Source organism: Macaca fascicularis, chromosome 13 (assembly GCF_037993035.2).
Source record: "Macaca fascicularis isolate 582-1 chromosome 13, T2T-MFA8v1.1".
In the NCBI taxonomy this organism is placed as follows: Eukaryota; Metazoa; Chordata; class Mammalia; order Primates; family Cercopithecidae; genus Macaca; species Macaca fascicularis.
The window spans coordinates 38795912-38819820 of NC_088387.1; the positions used below are offsets into that span (position 1 = coordinate 38795912).

At 35.2% G+C, this 23909-nt stretch overlaps 1 pseudogene; it reads right to left on the reverse strand.

Annotated features, from left to right (window-relative positions):
• Positions 1 to 3979: 3979 nt before the first annotated feature.
• LOC123568549 (U2 spliceosomal RNA) lies at positions 3980 to 4082 on the reverse strand (annotated as a pseudogene).
• Positions 4083 to 23909: the final 19827 nt, after the last annotated feature.

Genomic DNA, 23909 nt, shown 5'->3' on the forward strand with positions numbered 1-23909 from the left:
AGGATTAGGGCTGTTATAACAGTGGAAGAATACATGTTTGTTACTTTTATTTGGAGTTGCACCAATGTTTTTGGTTCCTAAGACCAACAGATGACTCTCATTCTTTAAATGTTGAGAAAGCCATGTTGCTAGGCATGGAGGAATGAGTCAGCAGTTCTCGCATACTTTCTCCATAGATAAGAAGTTGCTGGCTTCTATTGTTAGATCCACAATCTATTGTATTGGTTAAATGATAGCTACAGCATGGAAACCCGAAAATAATTTTGGGGTTTAAGGATAGTAGGAAGATAGGCTCTAGATGTATAAGTATTAATGTATTCTTTCGTGTAAAGGAAGGTTTGATACTGTTAATATAATAAAAAAGTGCCCCTCATTGTGTTGTGATTAGCATATTCAGGGTGTAAAGGGCTGTAATTAGCATATTAAGTCCTATAAGCATAATACTGATATTTGATCAGGAGAATGAGGCCATAGTCACAAAGAGCTTCCTTACTAGATTAATGGTAGGGGTCAAGGCAAGGTTAGTAAGATTTGCTCAAAGTCATCATGAGGCTATTAGTGAGAGAAGTGTTCGAAGGCCTCGGGTGTAGACTCGTTCGTAGTTTGAATTTGCTAGGCAGAATAGTAAGGATGAAGTGAGTCCATGAGCAATTGTAAGGGTGACTGCATCTGTAAAGCTTCAAAGGGTCTGAATGAGGATAGACATAATAACAAGTGCTATGTGGCTTACGGAGGGGTAGGCAATAAGCAATTTTAAATCGGTTTGTCATAACTGATACTGGGAAAAAACAACAACAACAACAACAAAGAGTGGTTTCCACTTTCCTTTAGGACTCTCATCAACATTTTTGGAAACAGATGTGTGAGAATGTTTCAAAATATTTTAAAACTAGGTTTATGTTCTACAAGTGTTGGATTAATAGTATAGAGAGTTTTCATTTTCTAATATTTAGTGCCATATAAAGATGAATGCTGATTTGTCATTAAAAGTTTAATAAGAAAATTAATTGTCCTGCATCTATTTAAATATTACCAGGGAAAAATTAAGATTATCCCAGTAGTATGAGTGTGCATTTACATTTTCATCTCTGCACATCTAACCAAACTCTAACTCCTATCACCATAGTATATTCATGGTCCTAAGTATTGATATCCCAGATTGTGATAAATTTTATCAACCACTGAGTAAGATGCACAACAAGTACTTACTATGTAAAAAGTTAAGCATACACAGTAGAGACCAAGGCGAAGAAAAATTTGAATAAGATTTTAACAATGCAAAGAACCATATATTAATAAAGCAAGCCTATATGCAGTAAAGAAAGTCTATGCTCAAAATGCCTCAGAAAGAAGATTCAGGTTGTCATGGGAACTATGCAAATATGTTAACAACAAACAAAAGCAACTAAAGTATGTTTCAAAGGAACATAAAAAATATAGCTCAAGAGTTGATGTTAGCTTTAGAAAGAGCAAAGAACAAATCTGGTGAGTATACGAAAAAATAAAAGGACTTACTCAAGAGCAGTCTTGAAATAGTAGAGTCCAAACTAAACATACATAAAAAAAATTACCAGAGTACTGCCAAAAAATAACCTACCTTAAATACGTTTGGAGATTAAAGAAGAGCCAGATTACTTATGCTTTTCAAAACATTATAAGATCCAGGAGGATGAAGGAAATCTGGACTTTTTTATTTCATAACTGAATGATAAAGAAAATCTGATTCATGAAATTCTTCAGTTTCTACAGATGAAGTAACAATAATAAAAAATATGGTTGAAACTTTTCTTGAATTAACAGAATACCTGCACAAAACTTGACCAGGTATGGAAATATAATAAATGGTTATGAAATATATTGATGAAAGAGCAGGTTATGAAATGTACTCATGAAAGAACAGGTGCTAAATATGGACTTCATGCTCTAGGAAAAACTCAGTGAACATACCTATGACTAAAGAGTAGCTAAGAAGGATAACAGTGATTAGAAGTTGATCTGAAACCACAGTAACTCCTGTTGATAAGTGAGGACATCAAACCTGAATCATAAATAGGAAATTTAGATGAAGAACTAAGGAGAGGTTTTGGAAACAAACAAACAAAATCATAATAGTGAAAATAATTGCTCCAATCATCTAGGGTGGATAGATTTGAAAAATAAATTTAGTCAACCTAGACAATTTTGAGAATGCAGCTTGTAAACAAATGGCAATTATGAAAATAAAAATTAAGTTAGATATCTTAAAATGCTTCTCTTAAGTGTCCCACTAGTTCAACTAGAAAAAAATAAAATATAGGTAACATTTAATAAAATAATAGACAACATAAGCTCTCAAACTTAAAAGATGTGACTTCTGTTCATAAAAATATTTTAAAGCCAATTCCAGTTAAATAATAGTAATAATAATTTAAAAAGTAAACCAAAACTAGACAATATACTGTTCATTAGAAACAGATCCTGGATTAGAAGACAACTGTTCACCTCTTGGATCAATTCCTCATTTCATAGTCCTATATCATGAGTTTCTTAATTCAATTCAACAAAAATGTATTATGGACTTTTATATGCTCATTATCATGTTAATTACTACAACGTGTTACATGAAAGAAGACAGGATTTAAATCAACTAGAAAATGAAAGAAATAACATTGTTTAAATATAAAATAGGTGTATAAACAATGTTTTTACGGGTAATCAGAGAGGAATTTATAGCTGAATACATGGTCTCTATTTGATGACTTGGAAGTGTAATCTTAGTAATTCACTGCCCTCTCAACTTGCTTGTAACATCTATCAGTTAGTAACTTTCAAAATCATATGTCAACAAAAGTAAAAGGCAAAGCTTAAATGCACCATGAAGTGCCTCACACTGGAGAGGAAAGACATGGAGGCCTATATAAAAAGAAATTTTCTAAGAAATACGCTAAGGATTAGTCAACTTTGTCTTACAAAAAATGTATAGTATTCATTCTCACACAGTTACACTAAAAGATTTAACTCTAAAATAAAATAATTCAGTGACCACAAATTTTTCTCTATTACAAACACAATTAATTCACATATTTAAATAAATTATTATTTGTATATGATCCTGGCAGACAAAGAAATAGCAAATGTCATTTCTTACTCTGCAAGAAATTAGAAACTTTCAAACATCCAGTTTAAATATCTCATTTCATTTCTGAATTCAAGATTTTCCTTGTCTTATAAAGTCCTCAAAGGTATCTATATAAATATAGAGAACTTATTATTCCAAAAATTTTATGGGCAGGTAAAATCTTGTTTATTTTTTGTTTTTCTTACAGCTATTTTTTTTTCTTTTTTTTAGACAGCTTTATTGAAATATAATTGAAATATAAATATTGTATATATTGAAGGTGCACCACTTAATGTTGTTAAGATACCTCTACATTGTGAAGTGATAATCATGTTCCAGCTAATTAATGTATATATCACCTTTACATACTTACTTACTTTTTTATTATAAAGAGCTTTTAAGGAAGGAAGTAAAGCTGATTCTCAGGGCTGAAGTCATGTCTGGAAGAATTTACATTTGCAGCTGTGCTGTGTGTTACCCATATCTGCTGGGAAAATGCTCTGACATTTTCTCTGAAATGATTAGACAATCATCTTCCTAGAAATAGGCTGTAGTACCCCAAATAGTACATTTAGTCTGCTTGCATAAGGGTCCATAGTTCAAACTAGAGCATTAAGAAGGTTATGTAGCAACATCCTCTAGCCATTTTCTAATTTTGCACTTCAAAGCTATGAAGAAAAAGTGTCACTATTAATTGCATTTTAAGTTTGTATTTAAAACGCAGGGCGAGATGTTAAAAACAAAGAATAGGATTTAACCTTCAATGCAATTAATACAATTTGCAATCAATGCAATTAATGCAATTTGCCTGATACATGATGCCTTTTTCTTTTATTATTTTTAAATTAACATTATATGAAAATAGCCATTTTTGAAGGCAGATAAGGTTATGCTCTTATTTAAAGATGAAGAAAAATACTTTTTTAGTATTTTTAACTTATAAGAACAGATATTACACTTGATCTTAGCCAAAAGGCATAGATATTTAGGTATATTCTTTTTTTTTTATCAAACTCTTACTGTTTGATTAAAAGTGTGTTCTTCTCTTCCAAAGTTGTATTACTATTAGCACTCATACACTTCATCTTCTCTTTTAGCCCTAATACAGAACTTCATTTTTTAACTTAACCTGGTAAACAAGCCTAATAACATTAATTGTTATATTATGACTGTTCTAAAAGCCAAATTAGCCATTTAATTATAGGTAGTTTTAACACAAGTGTAGATTATGATAAAATGATGAGTTATATTGTACATAGGCTCCATTTTTAGTTTGTACTTTAATTTGCATTATATAAAGTTGGTAAAAAATTATTTAAAGTAAGCAGTATTAACTACATGCTACCAGTGCAGGTGATGTTCTCTTTTTCATTTAAATTATTTCTTTGGTTAGGACACTTGGCTGAGAGGAATAAAATATCTCATTAAAATGAGTTAATAATATGTGCAATTTTTTCCCTTACAGTATGTCTGTAGTAGGTAATTCTAGGTTATTTTCAACTTTCTACCTATAGTACATCAATAATATCTCTCTTTGTTCATATTACAGCTGCAGAAACACCCATCAAACCCACACAAGGCATCCTCTAAAGCATAAAGGAAACAAGTTGTTTTTTATAAAATTTTTCTGTTTTATCATGACTAGCATCTTTCCACAACACTCCTATTTCTATTTCCACTCTTAGCAGAAGCTCACTCAAGAGTAACTGGTCATGATTTGCTCATAAAGCCAAACTTTATATAAGAGGAAGCTGAATGAAGTGAGTCTTCATATATTTGACCTCTATTGTGGGAAAATGACTCTCTCAGCTAGAAGTATAAAGAGTTTAGGGTTGCTACTGAATAGGCAATCAATACTATCTTCCTTCTTCACATAACAAGGAAACTGAGATTGAAAGAGATTAAGGTAAAAAATATAATGATAATTTTACATCAGAATTTTTGTTGTGTGTTTGTTTGTTTGTTTGTTTTTGAGATGGAGTTTCACTCTTGTTGCCCAGGCTGGAGTGCAATGGCGTGGCCTCGGCTCACTGCAGCCTCTGCCTCTCAGGTTCAAGGGATTCTTCTGCCTTGGCCTCCCAAGTAGCTGGGATTACAGGTGCCCACCACCACGCCCAGCTAATTGTTGTATTTTCAGTAGAGATGGGTTTTCATCATGTTGGCCATGCTGTTCTTGAACTTCTGACCTAAGGTGATTCATCTGTCTCGGACTCCCAAAGTGCTGGGATTACAGGTGTGAGCCACCTTGCCTGGCCTTAGATCAGATTTTCAGACCATGCTACACTCCACTGTGCTAGCCACAATAACATCACACTTTGGGGCAGGAAAAAAATAGCTGTATTTGACTTCTGCAAAACAAAATTAACAAAATATCTGATATACATCTACAACATTTTATATTAAAAAACTATTGTTATAATTATTCATAACAATTGTTTGCTACTACTGTCACTAGACAGAGAACCCAGGGAAACATTACAAAATCAGATAGTTATTTTATAGAAGGTTCAAAACATAGCCTTTTACATCTGTGAAACAAATTGCTTAAGTTGTAACTAAATTCAACATAACTCTATTATTATACAACCTAAAATAAAAACACTATGATTACTGATTTGACAGTCTCACCCTGTGTTTTCCATATTCATGGTCACAGTCTGAATTTTAACATAATTCTCCATCTTTAAGTCATAAACTCTAATATCCTTTCCTTTATTTTTGTGTTTCACTTAGTTCCTTAACCTCTTGTGCTCCCAATACCTGGACCCGCAATTCTCTTTAAAACGATTGCTTTGTTCCCGCCAGCATTTCCTTTCCCATGTACTCTGTTTAATACTCCTCAGCAATCCAATAATTCTTTGCCAGCCCTCCCCAATTAATTTTGTTTGTTTTGTTTTCTGGTATATACACACCCAGCAAAACACCAAATCATTCATCATAGACGCCATCCACCCTATGTAATTTGAGAATCAGCATCTGATCACTACTGGAAAAAAAGCATGCAGCTATATAGAATGATTCACTGTCAACCATTTTAATTTATTTTTAAATAGATAAAATTGTATATATCATATAACATATGATGTTTTGAAGCATGTATGCATTTTTGTATGCTTAAATATAGCTTATTAACAAATGCTTTACCCCACATAGACATTGTTTTTCTTGTGAGAATATTTAACATCCATTTAATGGATGGATGTCTTAACATTTTTCAAGAATACAATATATCATCATTAACTATAGTCACCATGTTATACAATAGGTCTCTTGAACTTATTTAACTATAATTATGTATCCTTTGACCAATATCTTCACAACATCCCTTACCTCTTAAAAACCCCAGGCTCTGGTAACAACCATTCTTTTATAATACTTCCATGATATTCATTTGTTTAGATTCCACATATGCAGAAGAATACACAGTATTTGTATTTCTGTGCCTGGCTTATTTCAATTAACATAATATCCTCCAGGTTTATCTACGTAGATAGGATTTTTTTTACAGCTGAGTAATATTCCATTGTGTCTATATGCCCCATTTTCTTGATTCATTCACCCATTGATGGACACTTAGTTTGATTCCGTATCTTTGCTATTGTAAATAGTGCTGGTAGCATTTGCATGATTGGGAACATCAAACACACACACACACACACACACACACACACAAACACACATTCTATATGTTCATCATTCATCTAACATTATTTTTTAATGTCCAGCAAGTCTTCACAGCTCAACAAATTGTTTAATTCCCTAAAACCTTTTTTTGAGAAAGAGTTAAAAGATAGCAGATAAAAGCATAAACTCTGGAGTTAGAATTCTTGGTTTTTAATCTTTTCGCCATGGAATAATTTTGAGCAGATTATTACTTTTGTATACCTTTGAGGAAGTAGTCATACCTACATCAGAGGAATGAAAATAATGAATATAAAGTGTTTAGAAAGTTTAACACATAGTAAGGCCTCTAAAGAGGTGGCTTTTATATTTTTGAGCACTTGCCAAATTTGTAAATTAATTTTGAAACCACAGATTAGTGCAGTGCCAAGGGTGTAGTCTGGTTGAATGAACATTGATTGTGGCCCTGTTCTTCAAATTATAATTTTTTAATCTAATTTTTTTTTAACTTTCAATTTCAGGGGTACATGTGCAAGTTTGTTTCATAGGTAAGCTTGTGTTAAGGGGTTTGTTGTACCAATTATTTTATCGTCCAGTTATTAAGCCTAGTACCCATTAATCATTTTTGCTGATCTTCTCCCTCCTCCCACCCTCCACTCTCCAATAAGCCACAAGGAGTGTTGTTCACCCCATGTGTCCATGTGACCTCATCATTTAGCTCCAACTTATGAGCAAGAACATGTGGTATTTGGTTTTCTGTTTCTGCAGTAGTTTAGTAAGAATATTGGCCTCCAGCTCCATCCATGTCCCTGAAAAGGACATGATCTCTTTCCTTTTTATGACTGCCCAGTATTCCATGGTGTATATGTATGACATTATCTATATCCATTCTATCATTGATGGGCATTTGGGTTGATTCTGTGTCTTTGCTGTTGTGAATAGTACTGCAATAAACATACACATGCATGTGTCTTTATAGTAGAATAATTTACATTCTTTTGGGTATATACCCAGTAATGGGATCACTGGATCAAATGGTATTAGGTCTTTGAGAAATCACCACAATGTTTTCCACAATGGTTAAACTAATGTACACTCCCACAAACAGTGTAAAAGTGTTCCTTTTTCTCCACATTGCTAGCCTCTGTTACTTTTTTTTTCTGACTTTTTAATAATAGCCTTTCTGACTAGTGTGAGGTGGCATTTCAATGTGGTTTTGATTTGCATTTCTGTAATGATCAGTGATGCTGAGCATTTTTTCATGTGTTTGTTGGCTGCATAAATCTCTTCTTTTGAGAAGCGTCTGATTATTGTCCTCTGCCCACTTTTTTATGGTGTTGTTTTTTTCTTATGAATTTGTTTAAGTTCCTTATAGATGCTGGATATTATACCTTTGTCAGATGCATAGTTTGCAAAAATTTTCTCCTATTCTATAAGTTGTTTGTCTACTCTGTTGATAGTTTATTTTGCTGTGCAGAATCTCTTTAGTTTAAATTAGATCACATTTGTCAACTTTTGCTTTTGTTGCAATTGCTTTTGGTATCTTCATCATGAAATCTTAGTCTGTGCCTGTATCCTGAATGGTATTGCCTAGGTTGTATTCCAGAGTTTTTCCGTGTTGGGGTTTTACATTTATGTCTTTAACCTATCTTGGGTTAATTTTTGTATATGGTATACGGAAGGGGTCCAGTTTTAATTTTCTGCATATGGCTAGCCAGTTCTCCCAGCACCATTTATTGAATAGGGAATCCTTTCCTCATTGCTTATTTTTGTCAGCTCTGTCAACAACCAGATAGTTGTAGGTGTGTGGCCTTATTTCTGGGCTCTCTATTCCAATACTTACAATACTGTGTTAAACAGGAGGGTGAGAGATGGTATCCTTGTCTTGTGCCAGTTTCAAAGGGAATGCTTCCAGCTTTTGGCTGTTCAGTATGACGTTGACTGTAGGTTTGCATGTATGGCTCTTATTTTGAAGTGCATGTCTTCAACATCTAGTTTATTGGGAGTTTTTAGCATGAATGTAAGTTGAATTTATTGAAACCCTTTACTTCATCCATTGAGATAATCATGTGGATTTGGTCCCTAGTGCTGTTTATGTGATTAGTCACATTTATTGATTTGTATAGGTTGAAGTAAACTTGCATTTCAGGGTTAAAGCCTACTTGATTGTGGCAGATAAGCTTTTTGATGTTCTGCTCTACTCAGTTTGCCAATATTTTGCTGACGATTTTTTTTTTTAATCAATGTTCATCAAGATATTGGCCTAAAGTTTTCTTCTTTTTCATTGAATCTTTGCCAGGTTTTGGCATCAGGATGATGCCGGCCTCATAGAATGAGTTAGGGAGGAGTCCATCCTCCTCAAAGTTTGAAATAGTTACATTAGAAATGGTACAAGGTCCTCTTTGTACTTCCAGTAGAATTTAGCTGTGAATCCATCTAGTTCTGGTCTTCTTTTGGTTTGTAGGCTATTCATTACTGCCTCAATTTCAGAGCTTATTATTGGTCAGTTCAGGTATTCAATTTTTTCCTGTTTCAGGTTTGGGAGGGTGTATGTGTCCATGAATTTATCTATTTATTCTAGATTTTCTAGTACATGTGCATAGAGGTGTTCATAATATTATCTGATGGTTGTTTGTATTTCTGTGGAGTCAGTGGTAATATCTCACTTGTCCTTTCTGATTGGGCTAATTTCTTCTCTCCTTTCATCATTATTAGTCTAGTAGCAGTCTATCTATTTCATTATTATTATTATTATTATTTCAGAAAAGCAGTGTCTGGATTTGTTGACCTGGGGATGGTTTTTCATGTTTCTATCCCCTTCTGTTCAGTTCTGATTTTGGTTATTTCTTGTCTTCTGCCGGCATTGGAATTTGTTGGCTTTTGGCTCTCTAGTTTTTTTAGTTGTGATGTTAGGTTGTTAACTTTTGATCTTTCTAATTTTTTGATGTGGGCATTTGGTGCTATAAATTTCCCTCTTAATATTGCTTTAGCTGCATCTCAGAGATTCTGGTATGTTGTATTTTTGTTCTCATTATTTTCAAAGAACTTCTTGATTTCTGCCTTATTGTCATTATTTACTCAACAGATATTCAGGAAAAAGCTATTCAATTTCAATGTACTTGCATGGTTTTGAATGAATTTCTTAGTCTTGATTTCTAATTTGATTGTACTATGATCCAAGAGACTGTTTGTTATGATTTCAGTTATTTTGCATTTGCTGAGGAGTGTTTTACTTCTGATTATGTTATCAATTTTAGACTAGGTGTCCTGTGGTAATGAGAAGAACGTATTTTCTGTTGCTTTGGGTGGAGAGTCCTGTAGTATCTATCAGGTCCATTTGATGCAGTGCTGAGTTCAGGTCCTATATATATTTGTTAATTTTTTGTCTTGATGATCTGTCTAATATTTTCAGTGGGGTATTAAATCTACCAGCATTATTGTCTTTGTTAATTTTCTGTCTTGATTATCTGTCTAATGTTGTCAGTGGGGTGTAACAGTCTCCCACTATTATTGTGTGGGAGTCTCTCTGAAGGTCTCTCAGAATTTGCTTTATGAGTCTAGGTGCTCCTGTGTTGGGTGCATATGTATTTCAGATAGTTAGATGTTGGTGAATTGAACCCTTTACCTTTATGCATTGTGCTTCTTTGTCTCCTTTGATCTTTGTGGTTTTAAAATCTGCTTTGTCAGAAACTACTGTTGCAAACCCTGCTTTTTATTTGCTTGGTAGATTTTTCTCCACTCCTTTGTTTTGAGCCTAAGTGCATCATTGCATGTGAGATGGGTCTCTTGAAGACAGCATATCAATGGGTCTTGATTTTTTATCCACCTTGCTACTCTGTGTCTTTTAATTGGGGAAATCTAGCCCATTTTCATTTAAGGTTAGTATTTATGTGTGTGGTCTGATCCTGTCATTATGCTGTTAGCTGGTTATTTTGCAGACTTTTTATGTGGTTGTCCTACAATGTCACTGGTCTATGTGCTTCAGTGTGTTTTGGTAGTGGTTAGTAGTGGTTTTTCTTTTCCATATTTAGTGCTTCCTTCAGGAGCACTTGTAAAGCAGGTTCAGTGGTAACAAATTCCCTCAGCATTAGCTTTTCTGAAAAATACCTTACTTCTCCTTTGCTTATGAAGCTTAGTTTGGCCAGGTATGAAATTCTAGGATGATTTTTTTTTTAAGAATGTTGAGTATTGGCCCTCAATCTCTTCTGGCTTATAGGGCTTTTGCTGAGAGGTTGGCTATTAGTGTAATGAGCTTCTCTTTGTAGGTGACTAGCCTTTCTCTCTAGCTGCCTTTAACGTTTTTTCTTTCATTTCAACCTTGGAGAATCTGATGATTATGTGTCTTGGGATGTCCTTCTTGTGGAATATCTTATGGAGGTTCTCTACATTTCTTGAATTTGAATGTTGGCCTCTCTAGCTAAGTTGGGGAAATTCTCATAGATAATATTCTGAAATATGTTCCCTAAGTTGGTTCCATTCTCCCCATCTCCTTCAGGTACACCAGTCAGTCATAGATTGGGTCTCCTCCCATAATCCCTTATTTCTCAGAGGTTTTCTTTATTCCTTTTCATTCTTTTTTCTCCGTTCTTGTCTGCCTGTCTTATCTCAGAAAGGCAGTCTTCAAGCTCTGAAATTTTTTTCTCTGCTTGGTCTATTCTGCTATTAATAATTGTGATTGCCCTGTGATATTCTTGTAGTGTGTTTTTCAGCTGTGTCACAGTGGTTATATTCTTCTCTCTACTGGATATTTTGTCTGTCAGCTCCTGCATTGTTTTATTATGATTTTTGGCTTTCTTGCATTGGATTACAACATACTCTCATAGCTCAAGGAACTTTGTTTTTATCCATAATCTAAATTATACTTCTGTCATTTCAGCCATCTCAACTTCAGCTTGATTCCAAACCCTTGCTGGAGAGGCAATGTGGTGATTTGGATGGAAAACGACACTCTGGCTTTTTGAGTTTTCAGGGTTCTTCACTGTTTTTTTTTTTTCTTATCTTTATGGGCTTGTCTACCTTCAATCTTTGAGGTTGCTGAACTTTAGAGACAGTTTTTTTTTTTTTTTTTTCTTTTATCCCATTTGATGACCTTGAGAGTTTAACTGTGGTATAAGGTGGATTCAGCTGGCTTCCTTTCAGGAAGATTTCAGGGGCCAACACTCAGCTCCCAACTTTTGGACTGCATGCTCTAACTCTGGGGGACTTGTATTGGGCCTCAACTTTGTTCTCTGGTTCCTTGAAGTTTGGAGTCCACTGTGCTGGGGGTACTGAAGTTTGGCAGATGCAGAGGAGCATTAGCGGATGCAGGGGTGCCTGCCTACCATTGCACTGGAGGTGGTGTTGGCTATGGGTGGGGTGCTCGCCCTGGATATTGTATGTGCCACCATTGCACTGGAGGTGGTATTGGGTGCTTGCCAGCACAGGTGTATGTGCTTTCTCTGCTTGGCAAGCTGGAGTGAGTGTGTGGGAGGATCTCCTGTTCTCTGTACAGCATATCACAAAAGTAGGTCACTGCCAGGGTGGGACTTGCTGGCTCTGTGCTTCCCAAGGCACTGCTTGCAATAGTAGTCAGTGCTAGTGGAGGGTCATACTGCATACTGTACTCCTATGTGCTAGCAGGGCAAGTTAAGCAGCTTAATGAAGCAGTGTTTTGTAGGGCAGCTGTGCTATGCTGGGGAATTCTTTCTGATCCTGATCAGCCTGGATTGTCCAAAGCCGTAAGGTCAGAATGGCTAAGTCATCTAAGCATCAAAGGTGGTGGCCCTCCCCTTCCTCTGGGAACTCCACTTCAGGGAAGTGCAATGCTGCTACCAATGGCTGGCTGGAATTTCATGCCAGTTTGTCTTATCCTGTGAAGTGCCATGGAAATGGGCCCAAAGGCCATTGTTGCTTGGTCCCCTGGACTCAGCCTGTCTCCTAGGGGTAATTATGGGGGTCTAACCTCCTGTTTTGCTGGAGTTACAGCTACTTTTTCCAGGAAGCCCAGAAAGCTCAGGTCTCTAAGGTTCCCAGGTCTCCACATATGCCTGAGTAGCTACTTGCTGAGATTCCATGGAACAGTGTGTATCAGAATGAAGGCTCTGGTGAAGAGGGTTCGTGAGTGGATCTCCTGACCCGAGGGTTGCAAAGATCCATGGGAGAAGTGTGCATTCCCAGGATTACACATTCTGCCTCCCTGGGTGAGAGAGTTTCCCTTGGCTCCGTGTTGCTCCCAGGTGGGTCATTGTCCTGTCTTGCTTTTCTCAGTTCTCCATGGATCGATTTGTTTCCTTGATTAGTCCAAATATAAGGACTTGGATATTTCAGTTGAAGGTGCTATATTAACTCACTCCTTACATTCCTCTCTGTGAGAGCCACAAACTCTAGCTGCTTTTAATCAGTCATCTTGGCCACTTTCCCCCCAATTTTCTTTTTAATAAGCTGTACAGCTCAGGATTTCTATGACATGTCTATGCTGTTAATGTCTTGTACTGTTTCTATCCTGCAGTCTATGACTTCCATCTCATGTTCTAAAAGATCTGCCTCAGCTTCTGCCATCTTGTCCAGTTCCAATAAGTTGCTGTTTCTACATACTCAAACAATAAAGTCTTGTTAAAAATGATCCCCCAATTTCTTGCACTCTCCATATTTGAAAAGTCCTATCTGTGCCATTTTCTATCCTTGCCACTTTCTAGTTGGTTTCCATGGTAAGGAGGGATATTTCTCTTATGAAAGAATATATACTTGTACACCAAATGTCTACATTTTGTCCATCTTTTCCCTGCTATATATCAGCCTCACAGTGTGAGATTGTGATGGGGGAAAAGGGAGTAGAAAGAAAGAAGTTAACTTTTGCCCTATCTACAGATAAGTTTACCTTAATGGTTTCATACATAGCACATGGATTTGTTGAGTTCACGTAGGTCTAAATCACTGTAGTGATCTATTAATTATTCAGACAAATAATGTCCTAGGAAAATAACTTGTTATCTAAATATCCAAAACCAATTTCTGCGTCCTTCTGACTGATATGGCTTCATGCTCATACAGATCTTTTAGTATCTTGAGGGAAGACTGTCTTATCATAAACCTTATGTTGTAGAAGGTGGAACAGATAAATCAAAGGACAGTGAAATCCTGGTGATGTAAATGAAATACTTAATCAAACCAAGCCAAAATTTATACTTCTTTCTGGATCATTCAAGTATGTGTACCAATAAATATTTATATTTCATCTATTTTGAATTAGGTTTTCATTACATTAAGTATTTTAATTGATAACAGAGTTACACATTGGATTGTTCCTCTGATAGTACAATATCTGTATTTGATGTCACGTGCTAAAAGAATCCTGAAGGGTTTCATTGATAATCCAGTAATGAATTTAACTGAATGAAAAATTTGACTAATTTAACTATTAGGAGTTACTTTATGTCAATAATTTATGCCATCTCATCTTTGATATCTTTTTGGAGGCAACATAAATATATGTAATAATCATACAATTAATATTATAAAATTTTAGATATAAAAGTCTCAAAAATTATCACGCATAAAACCAAATTTTGATAGAGTTAAAAGATGATTTGAACTGTCCTGATTAGAATGCTATGTAATGCACATCACCTCAACCATTCATATTAGATAGAATACTCCTACCCTGCATCTTTACCTGTTGAGCTTAATATTCTTCACAAAGGCCCAACACATGATATAATTCTGCCATAAGACTTTTCTAGTTGGATCTTTATTTTTAGAAGTATCTGCATTGTAGAATACATTTTTCCTATGATTTTGGATTGCCATTACAGACCATCTTTCCTTGGGTTGAATCTGGAAAGCAGATTATCTTTATATGTGTATCACTGTGTCCTCCGTAATACGTAATGGAATACCTACGCTAAAGAACATGATCAGTCAAGGCTTGTGGGATTCAGCTAATTTGAAGTTCATGATTTAAGTTCACCAAATGATTACTTGACTGCTCATTACAAAAAATCCCTATAGACTTATGGTCAATGCATTCTTTTTAGAAAACCAGCAGTATTACAAATAATTGTGTTGTCAAATCATGTTCACAAAAATCAGATATTTTCCACATAATTTACTAATAATTTTAAGGATACAGGTAATACTAAGGCACAAATAATGTGTGAGATCTGATAATGCTAATACAGCTCTCCACATCTTTTCTTGTGGCATCAGGTGAGGCAGTTTAACATTTGAGATATCTAAGTCCTACATTGTTTAAGCAAAAAGAAACAGATTTTTGTCACAAAACATCTCAACTTCATATTCAGATTGTTACAAGCCCAATGTTTTTTGAGAAGTATGTTCATAAATCATAGACTACTGGTTTTCTTACAATAGGTAGTCCCAAGTAGTCCAGGGGTATCCTGCTAACATTATTCCACAGATTAAAAACTCTTGCCATCCAGAACATATGCTATTAAAAATAATAGGATATATTAAAATACATGCTATTAAATATTTTTAAATAAGCTATGAGCAAGCCAACTTCCTTTTATACCCCTTGGGGCATTCCTCCAAACCCCTGATAAAGAGAGAATTATTTCAGGCCTGTTAATAACCATTTTACATCCACAAACAAAAGAATATACTACTCTCTTCTTAATAACAATACATTTTTAGGTAATTTTCTAGAATTTATGCCATAGAGACTATTATAGATCTACTCAAACTGTTGCAGGCCACTAACACAGGCCTCCATAACAACTGTCAGTACTGACTGAATGGTTAAGTTAAATATTAAAAGCCATTGCCCTTATACAAAGGCTAGCATGTAACAAAAGCCCACGAAGTGTTTTGCCTAGGCCTTTCCTGGGCCTTAAAGCATGACAAATTAATGAAGGAATTCTTAACGGACCCCTTTAGGATTAAACACGTTTTATTTTGGTCTGAGGAAACTCCCCAGACCTCCACAAACAAGTTTATTGAGGATCTAATGGGTCCAAACCTCCGTGATTTAGCAGGAGACAAGATAAAGGTAATCACCCCAGTACCTGGACCCATTTAGATTAAGTACATTTACTGAAGCTCCAGAGGAAGGTCTCCAGAACTCAGACCTTAGTTATAGATTAAAAGAAGTTAATCGCTAATGTATTTAGATAAATGCACACTCACCCATAGACGTATAGCTTAGAAGGTATATAAACTCAGGAAAACTTTGTAATTTTAACTTGGTATGGTGATAATTTCCAGGCCTTCTTCCTGTAACTGGTTGCAGAAATACAAACTCTCTTCCTCCCCAGTTCATCTGCATTTTGTTATTGGGCCATGAGAAATAGCAGCCTGACCCTCAGTTTGGTGAAACAGAGCTTAATGATTTAAATATGTTGGATATTTGAAAATTTAAACATAGAGAGAATTGACTTTTTCTTACTGCATATTTGCATTTTTATTATTCAGAGTAATGGAGATTAATTATTTAGATTAATGTGTAGCTTACTGATATGGTTTGGATCGGTGTCCCTACCAGGTTTCATGTAGTGTTGGAAGTGGGGCCTGGAGGGAGGTGACTGGATCATAGGCATAGGTTTCTCATAAATGGTTTAGTACCATCTCCTTAGTACTGTGCTCGCAATAGTGAGTTCTCGTGAGATCTGGTTGTTTAAAAATATGTAGCACCTCTTCCATCCCTCTCTTGCTCCTGCGCTGGCCGTGTAACATGCCTGCTCCCCCTTCATCTTCTCCTATGATTATAAGTTTCCTGAGGCCTCCCCAGAAGTCAAACAGATCTAGCATCACGCTTCCTGTACACCCTGAAGAACCATGGGTCAGTTAAACTTTTTGCTTTATAAATTACCCTGGCCGGGCACTGTCGCTCACGCCTGTAATTCCAGCACTTTGGGAGCCTGAGGCGGGTGAAGCACCTGAGGTGAGGAGTTCGAGACCAGCCTGACCAACATAGAGAAACCCTGTATCTACTAAAAATACAAAATTAGCCAGGCATGGTGGCACATGCCTGTAATCCCAGCTACTCAGGAGGTTGAGGCAGGATAATTGCTTGAACCCGGGAGGCAGAGGTTGTGGTGAACTGACATCAGGCCACTGTACTCCAGCCTGGGCAACAAGAGAGAAACTCTGTCTCAAAAAAAAAAAACAAAAAAAAAACAAAAAAAAACAAAAAAACCCACCCAGTTTCAAGTATTTCTTTATAGCAATATGAGAACGGACTTATACACTGACAATTTGCTTGGGAAGGAAATCAAAATATTTCACTCTAAAATATACTTTTTAAACACATTTCAAGATGGCTATTCAAAAAAGGTAGAAACACAAGAATAACTAAAATGTTTTCTTTTGTGGGGGAGATTTACATACGAAGAAGAAATAAAATGCAGTAAACAATGAATGCAAACAGTCTTTCTTTGAACCCTTGCCTCCAGCCACTCTTTCCATATCTAGGAAAGATTAACAAAGAATGTGACACCTCTAAAGGTCTGACAGAAAAATTTGCTACTGGCTGTCATCTATTCTTTCTGAGGGCTGCTACCTGTGAGGTTTCATCTGCACAACAAGCCTCCTTTTGCTAGCCAGACCTTTCCTGTTCTCTCTTTCTCATACCCTGTTTTTCCATGTTCCCAAGGCCCAATTCTTTCTATAGCCTCAAGATAGTATAAAAGTTTAAAATTTTGAGGTTTTTATAATTTGTATGACTTCCACACACACGTGTGCTTGTGATAAAATTTGTACACCTTTTTACCCTTTTAATCTGTGTATTATGGGTTTATATTATAGACTCAAAATATTAACATTTCAATGAAAAAACTTAAAATTTTTTATACTTGCCTGTTTTATTTCCCCTCCCATCAAAATAAAATAAAATATTCTTCAAGAATTCAAGAAAATAGACTTTTTATTAAGGTTAAATGGGCATAGATTACCTAGTATGTTTTCAGTCACCTTGTTGTTATATTAAATTATGTCCTTTACCAGCATACAAAATGAAGCAGCAATGGCTGAATGAGGAGGGATTATGTAGTCTGTGTGCTCTGAAAAATGTTGTGAAAGTGTCACAGGACCTCCCTTTCCACCATCAAGCCAAACAGTTCCTATTGCTGGTGCCAAGGTACCAAGATAAACTAGCTGGAAACATGTGTGTCCCCTCTCATCCCCACTGCTCCTCTCCACTGGCCATCTGACAGAGACTTCTGGACTTCCGGCCTGGGGCTTAGAAACAACACAATCAGGGCTCAACTATTTTGACCAATCAGAACTAAACAATTTGAATACTTCATTTGCATAGATAGACCTGATCGAGAATCTGAAACAGAAATTTCTCTGTTTAAGCCAAATCCTCCCTTTGTTTTTCAGAGAGCACACTTTCACTTGTACTGAAGGCTGTGCTTCCCCAATCTGTAAATTGTTTTTTTAAATGAAGTTCTGCTTTTACCTCTGCAGATCTCATTGATCTTTTGTTAATAGTTACTATACATATATTATGTAAACCCTAGGTCCAGTTGTCAGCTAATACCTTTGTACTTGTTTAGTCCTCAATATATTACCACTAAGCACCATATCTAAGTTCTATGAGTTGGTAAAAATGAGAAGGAAAAGAAAATATTGCTAATAAAGGTCAACAAGCACAGTTATGTCACTGTCCCTCATATTTGTTTTCTGATCAATGATTGAATCCTAGTTTTTACATTTTTTCTTCTGATTCCGTTATTATTATATTTGATCTCTCTTATCTGGCTAATATGTGATAACATAGCTTTAATAAAAAATGAGCAGGGGAGTTAAGTATGAAACTTCAGAATATGTTTAAAATACTGAAACAATGTAAGTTAAAGAAAATATAATTGGTCTGCAATGCAAAGTTATTCCAATGTGTTGTGCTACTCTGTGAACTCAGAAGGGAGATATGTACTAGAGACCTGTGGACCTACTTCACTTTATTTTCATAATAAAAGTATCATAAGATAATACATTAAGTCCTGTCTTTTAAGTTCTGAAGTTAAATAAAGCAGAGATGAGTAGCTTATATTTGACCCTCCATATCCATAGGTTCTACATCTGTGCATTCAATATTCAACCAACCACAGATAAAAAATATCTTAAAAATTCTAAAAATAAGAAAAAATAGTACAACAATAAAAAATAATACAAGTGTTTTAAAGCTACAGAGTAACAGTTATTAACATAGAATTTATATCATACTAAGTATTATAAGTAATCTAGAAATGATTTAATGTATGGGGAGGATGTGTGTAGGTTAAATGCAAATAGTATGCCATTTTATATAAGGGACTTGAGCATCCACAGATTTTCCTACTTGCAGGAATACTGGAACTAATCTAATAGTCTGTAGAATAAATTGCTAATCAAGATTTAAAACAAACCTGATGAATCACAATACCAAAATAAAATAAACAAGGTAAATTTAACAGAAGTTAATGTAAACATTTTAATAAAAAATCAAATTTGTGATATTATTGTATGAAGGAGAGTAGGATGACTCACGTGGAAAACATCAATATTGGGACACTGAACACCTAAAACAATGTAGTAACTTCCAGATATGTAAATCCAAACATGAGCTGCATTAATAAAAATGACAATGTTTTTATGACAGAAAGTAATTATACTTCACAGTGTTTAAAAAAAAAAAGGAATAAGCTGTTTCCAATTAAATAATTTCCACTTTAGAAGGACAAAAGGACATTTGTCCAGATAAATCTGACCATTATAACTGAGTGATATAAAAATATTTAAATAAGTGTTCAAATAGGTTTATTCATATTTAAAGGACTGCTATTGGGGACAAGAACACAATTTGTTCCAGTATTTCTCCAAGAGGAACAGTAGGACTAATAAGTGAAATCCACTATTAATTCATTTCTTTAAAAGGGAAAAATTTCAAGTAATTACAGCTGTCCTGGATAGAAAAGAGTTATTTAAAGAAAATATTTGGCAAATTTTTAAAATTATTTTATACTGCAATTCAAATTCAAAACTTTTGTGATTGTTGTCGATATTGTTTTCAGGTTATCAAATTTCATACACAAGAACATAGCTTCTATGAATAAAGAGTGCACATAACTCACTTAAAAATGTGCATGACCTCTTGTTCACACAAACCCCAGGAAAGGCAGGGCCCATTAGCCATCCTTCAATGCCTGGACTATTTCATTCAGCATGAATTGTTGTCTCTACAGGCTAACTATGATTTTTTTTAACTGTTAGACAACCAATTTGGGATAAATTTCTACTATCTGTCCAAGATGACCTACATTCCTAGAACACATTAATTTACTATGAATACGGCAAATAGATTATGGAATTAAAGAAAGAAATTATGAAACTTTGCACAGAGAGTTGGACTTACATGTTCTAATGAAATATTTTGTGAGGAGTAAAAGTAAAGAATAGATGACCAGCTTTCTTTAGTACACAATTTCTTTATTAAAATAAGATTAGCACTTCTCTCTAATACAGGAGGTTCAGGTAAACTCCCCAAAATATAATATACCATTCGTTGGGGGTCTAGAGAATATTAATATGAAACAATGTTTCAAATTAATTTAGTACTATACATTTTGCAAATGTATAATAATACTATTTAAGTAAAGAAAATATACACTGGAAATTTTATAGAGGTTTGAAAACCAAACATAAATGACTTTAGTATTTTGGATACTCAAAAAAATGATACGAGCAAATAACAATCCTCTGGCATTTTAGCAGTCTTCCACAATTACAGGTATAAATAAGATATATTTATTTACATATGCATATGTGTGTATATACATATGTCTATACATATTTATCTAAATCAAGAATTTGTCTGATTGCTTCATTACACACTATCTTTTTGGACTCCTATTGAATTTATAGAGTATATCATAAAATCTCATATTGTCTTGTTTTATGTCTTTAGCCTGAAAGGAGAATTGTCAGCCACCTAAAGGCTAGTATAATATCTTATTTTTCTATCATATTTTTTATAAACTCAAACACTGCATGGAAACTGCCGGGTGTTCAAAATATATATATATATATATATTAGTTGATTTTTCTTTTCTTTTTTTTTTGAGACGGAGTCTCGCTCTGTCGCCCAGGCTGGAGTGCAGTGGCCGGATCTCAGCTCACTGCAAGCTCCGCCTCCCGGGTTTGCGCCATTCTCCTGCCTCAGCCTCCCGAGTAGCTGGGACTACAGGCGCCCGCCACCTCGCCCGGCTAGTTTTTTGTATTTTTTTTAGTAGAGACAGGGTTTCACCGCGTTAGCCAGGATGGTCTCGATCTCCTGACCTCGTGATCCGCCCGTCTCGGCCTTCCAAAGTGCTGGGATTACAGGCTTGAGCCACCGCGCCCGGCCAATTAGTTGATTTTTCACATGCAGGTGTAGAGTTTTATAAATTGTAATGACTTAGATCTTTTTTGCACTAGCAAATATTTTCCTATATTTTATGCCCTGAGGTAAATTTAGTTTAATGAAAATTAAGATGGCACATGTAAAGACAAAACCAGCCAGTCTAGAAGCAGAAGATAAGTTATTGCTGTTGAGTTGAATTCAATTCTAAAATGTTTGCATTGAAATGTTCTACACCTGCTAGGATTTGAATCGCAATATTGTTAGGCCATGGGAGGATTTCATCTTGGTAAAATGCAAATGTCTCATTTGTTTTGATGTCCTGTTTTTGGCGCATCTGTGTGTGTGTGTGTGTGAGACATTATGAGGAGGGAGGCCAAAGGAAAATTGTCCTAATGTACCTGTCCATTAGTGAATCCTCATGCCCAGCAGAAACTTTCTGGCACCATCTGGTTATAATCTCATGCTCTGAAGCATGAGAATTGATGAACCTTTTAATTTTTATCTCAGCGAGTATAATTGCAGATGCTATTCTTATTCAAAATGGGCTACATTTTGCCCACGGCCAAAAGCATACAGCTTCCATTGGCTTTAATGTGAGGACAGGCACAAGAAACTGACAAGAGAATTCAGCCTAACGCTTCTAATTGCTTTATGAATCTTAATAAGCCCATTTGACTTAATAATATTCAATCATGGAGAATTTCACAGGTTATTTATTCCTTTGCTATAAAAAGCATTTTCTTGAACCCTTTTAAAAAGGGTTGTGTTTTCATTACAAAGTAGGTTCTTTACTTTCTGTGGCCAAGAAGCATGGTGTGGAGTCATGTATTTTATGCAAACAAAAGGAATCTGAAAGAGACTGAAAATATTAGTACCAACATTGTAATAGACACCAAAAGTGCATGCCATAAAACGATGAAGGCCCAAGAGAATTCACACCGTGCTTTTTACACAAAGACAAGTGCGATTTGTATAGAATATAAAGAGTCATAGTTAATTAGTTTGGCTTTAATTGGGTTTGCACTACATCCAATGCTTTATAGAACCATCAGTGCTAAGAAGGAAAAAGAGAGTCAATTTGTAAAATATGCAGATAAACTGACTACAGAGAACTAAGCAACATAAATAGAGGCTAAATCCCTGATAGAGGAGAATCAGCAGAAAGTAAGAATTAAGCACACATGTCTAAGAGGAGATAAAGGAAAAATTACTTTTAATCAGTAAATGTACTCCACCAAATTCCTTCTTTCTACACTTTGAATTTTAGATACAGGAAGATGCCTGTGGATATGCATATTTTCTAACACAAAAATAAAGGGTCTCCTTCAGGTGAGATGATGTTATCTTTACACATATGAACACTTTTGTCAAGGTCAAAAACATTGCAGCTTGATAATACTAAGTCGTGGTATATGTGGTTAAGGACAGCTGACCTAGCACATTTCTATTGGATAGCAAAAACGTGATTGACTAAACAGTTAACATTAAAACATATGGAGACACATGTATTCATATGTACAATAAAAGTATATCAGGGTAACCTCACAAAGCTGTGGCGGACAGACTTACCAGGTTTAATAACCAAGGATAACATCACTTCTCTCTTTTACAAGTAATCAGGAAAACCTCCAGCATATTTTTAAGGCAAAAGACTTTCCAATTTTCTGGTTTATACTGTCTCTAGGGAATGAAATACTAGTGTTAAGCAAACTGTTACTGGGAATCTGTGCTCCAATTTGACAAATCCCATTTTTGTATTGTTAAAGAGCCATATCTCTGTTGGCAAGTCTTTAAAAGGTATATGTCAAAGAGGAAGGGATGAAAAAGAAGGCTGGTGTCTTAGTACATTTGTGTTGCTATAAAGGAATACCTGAGGCTGGGTAATTTATAAAGAAAAGAGATTTTATTTAGCTCATGGTTCTGGAGGCTGTACAAGAAACAGTGCCAGCATCTGCTTCTGGTGAAGGCTTCAGGCTCTTTCCATCCATGGAGAAAGGTGAAGAGGAGCTGATTTTGAGAAATCACATGGTGAGAGAGGAAACAAGAGTGTGGGTGGGGAGATAACCAGGCTCTCTCTCGCAACCAGCTCTCTGTGAACCAATAGAGCAGAGTTATATAACTCACTTATTACCACAAGCATGGTAGCAAGTATTTCATGAGGGATCTGGACCCTCAACTCTAACACTTCCCACTAGGCTCCACTTCCAACATTGGGGATCATATTTCAACATGAGACTTGGAGGTGTCTATCACCCCACACCCAAACTAGCAGCTGGGCTCCAAAAACTTGGATTGGACTTTTGTTCTCAATTATGTCAAAAAGTCACAGGGATTAGCCTACAATATGACACAGATAAGCGTGTATATCATTCTAAAACTGTACACATTTGCATTTCTCAACTGAATTTCATTTCTCAAAGTTTAAAAGTGGCCACCTTACTCCATATATCCTATCTTAACATGACAGAGGATATTTTATGGTTCTTAGTGGGTACAGTAGGTGTTGGAGAGGTCACTTTAGACATAATTACAGTAACTAGAAACTAGGGAAATGTATCCTCTAGAATGCAAGGAATTATTAAAAACAAATTTCAGGGTAATGAAAACCAAAAACAACATTTGATTACAATAATGATAATAATAAACTAAATGTTTAAAATATTAAAGTCACTGTGTTAAGCATTTCATGTATATTAATCATTTAAGGTGCACAAACACAGAATCACATACATACTATTTGATGCCCAATATCTCAATTTTTAGGGTGAAGAAAATATTTCTAAAATGAGTTGCCCAATGTCATTTATCTCTCAATTCTGGAAACATTAATGTCTGCAGCAAATTTCTGGAAATTTGATAATAGATATGTCCACC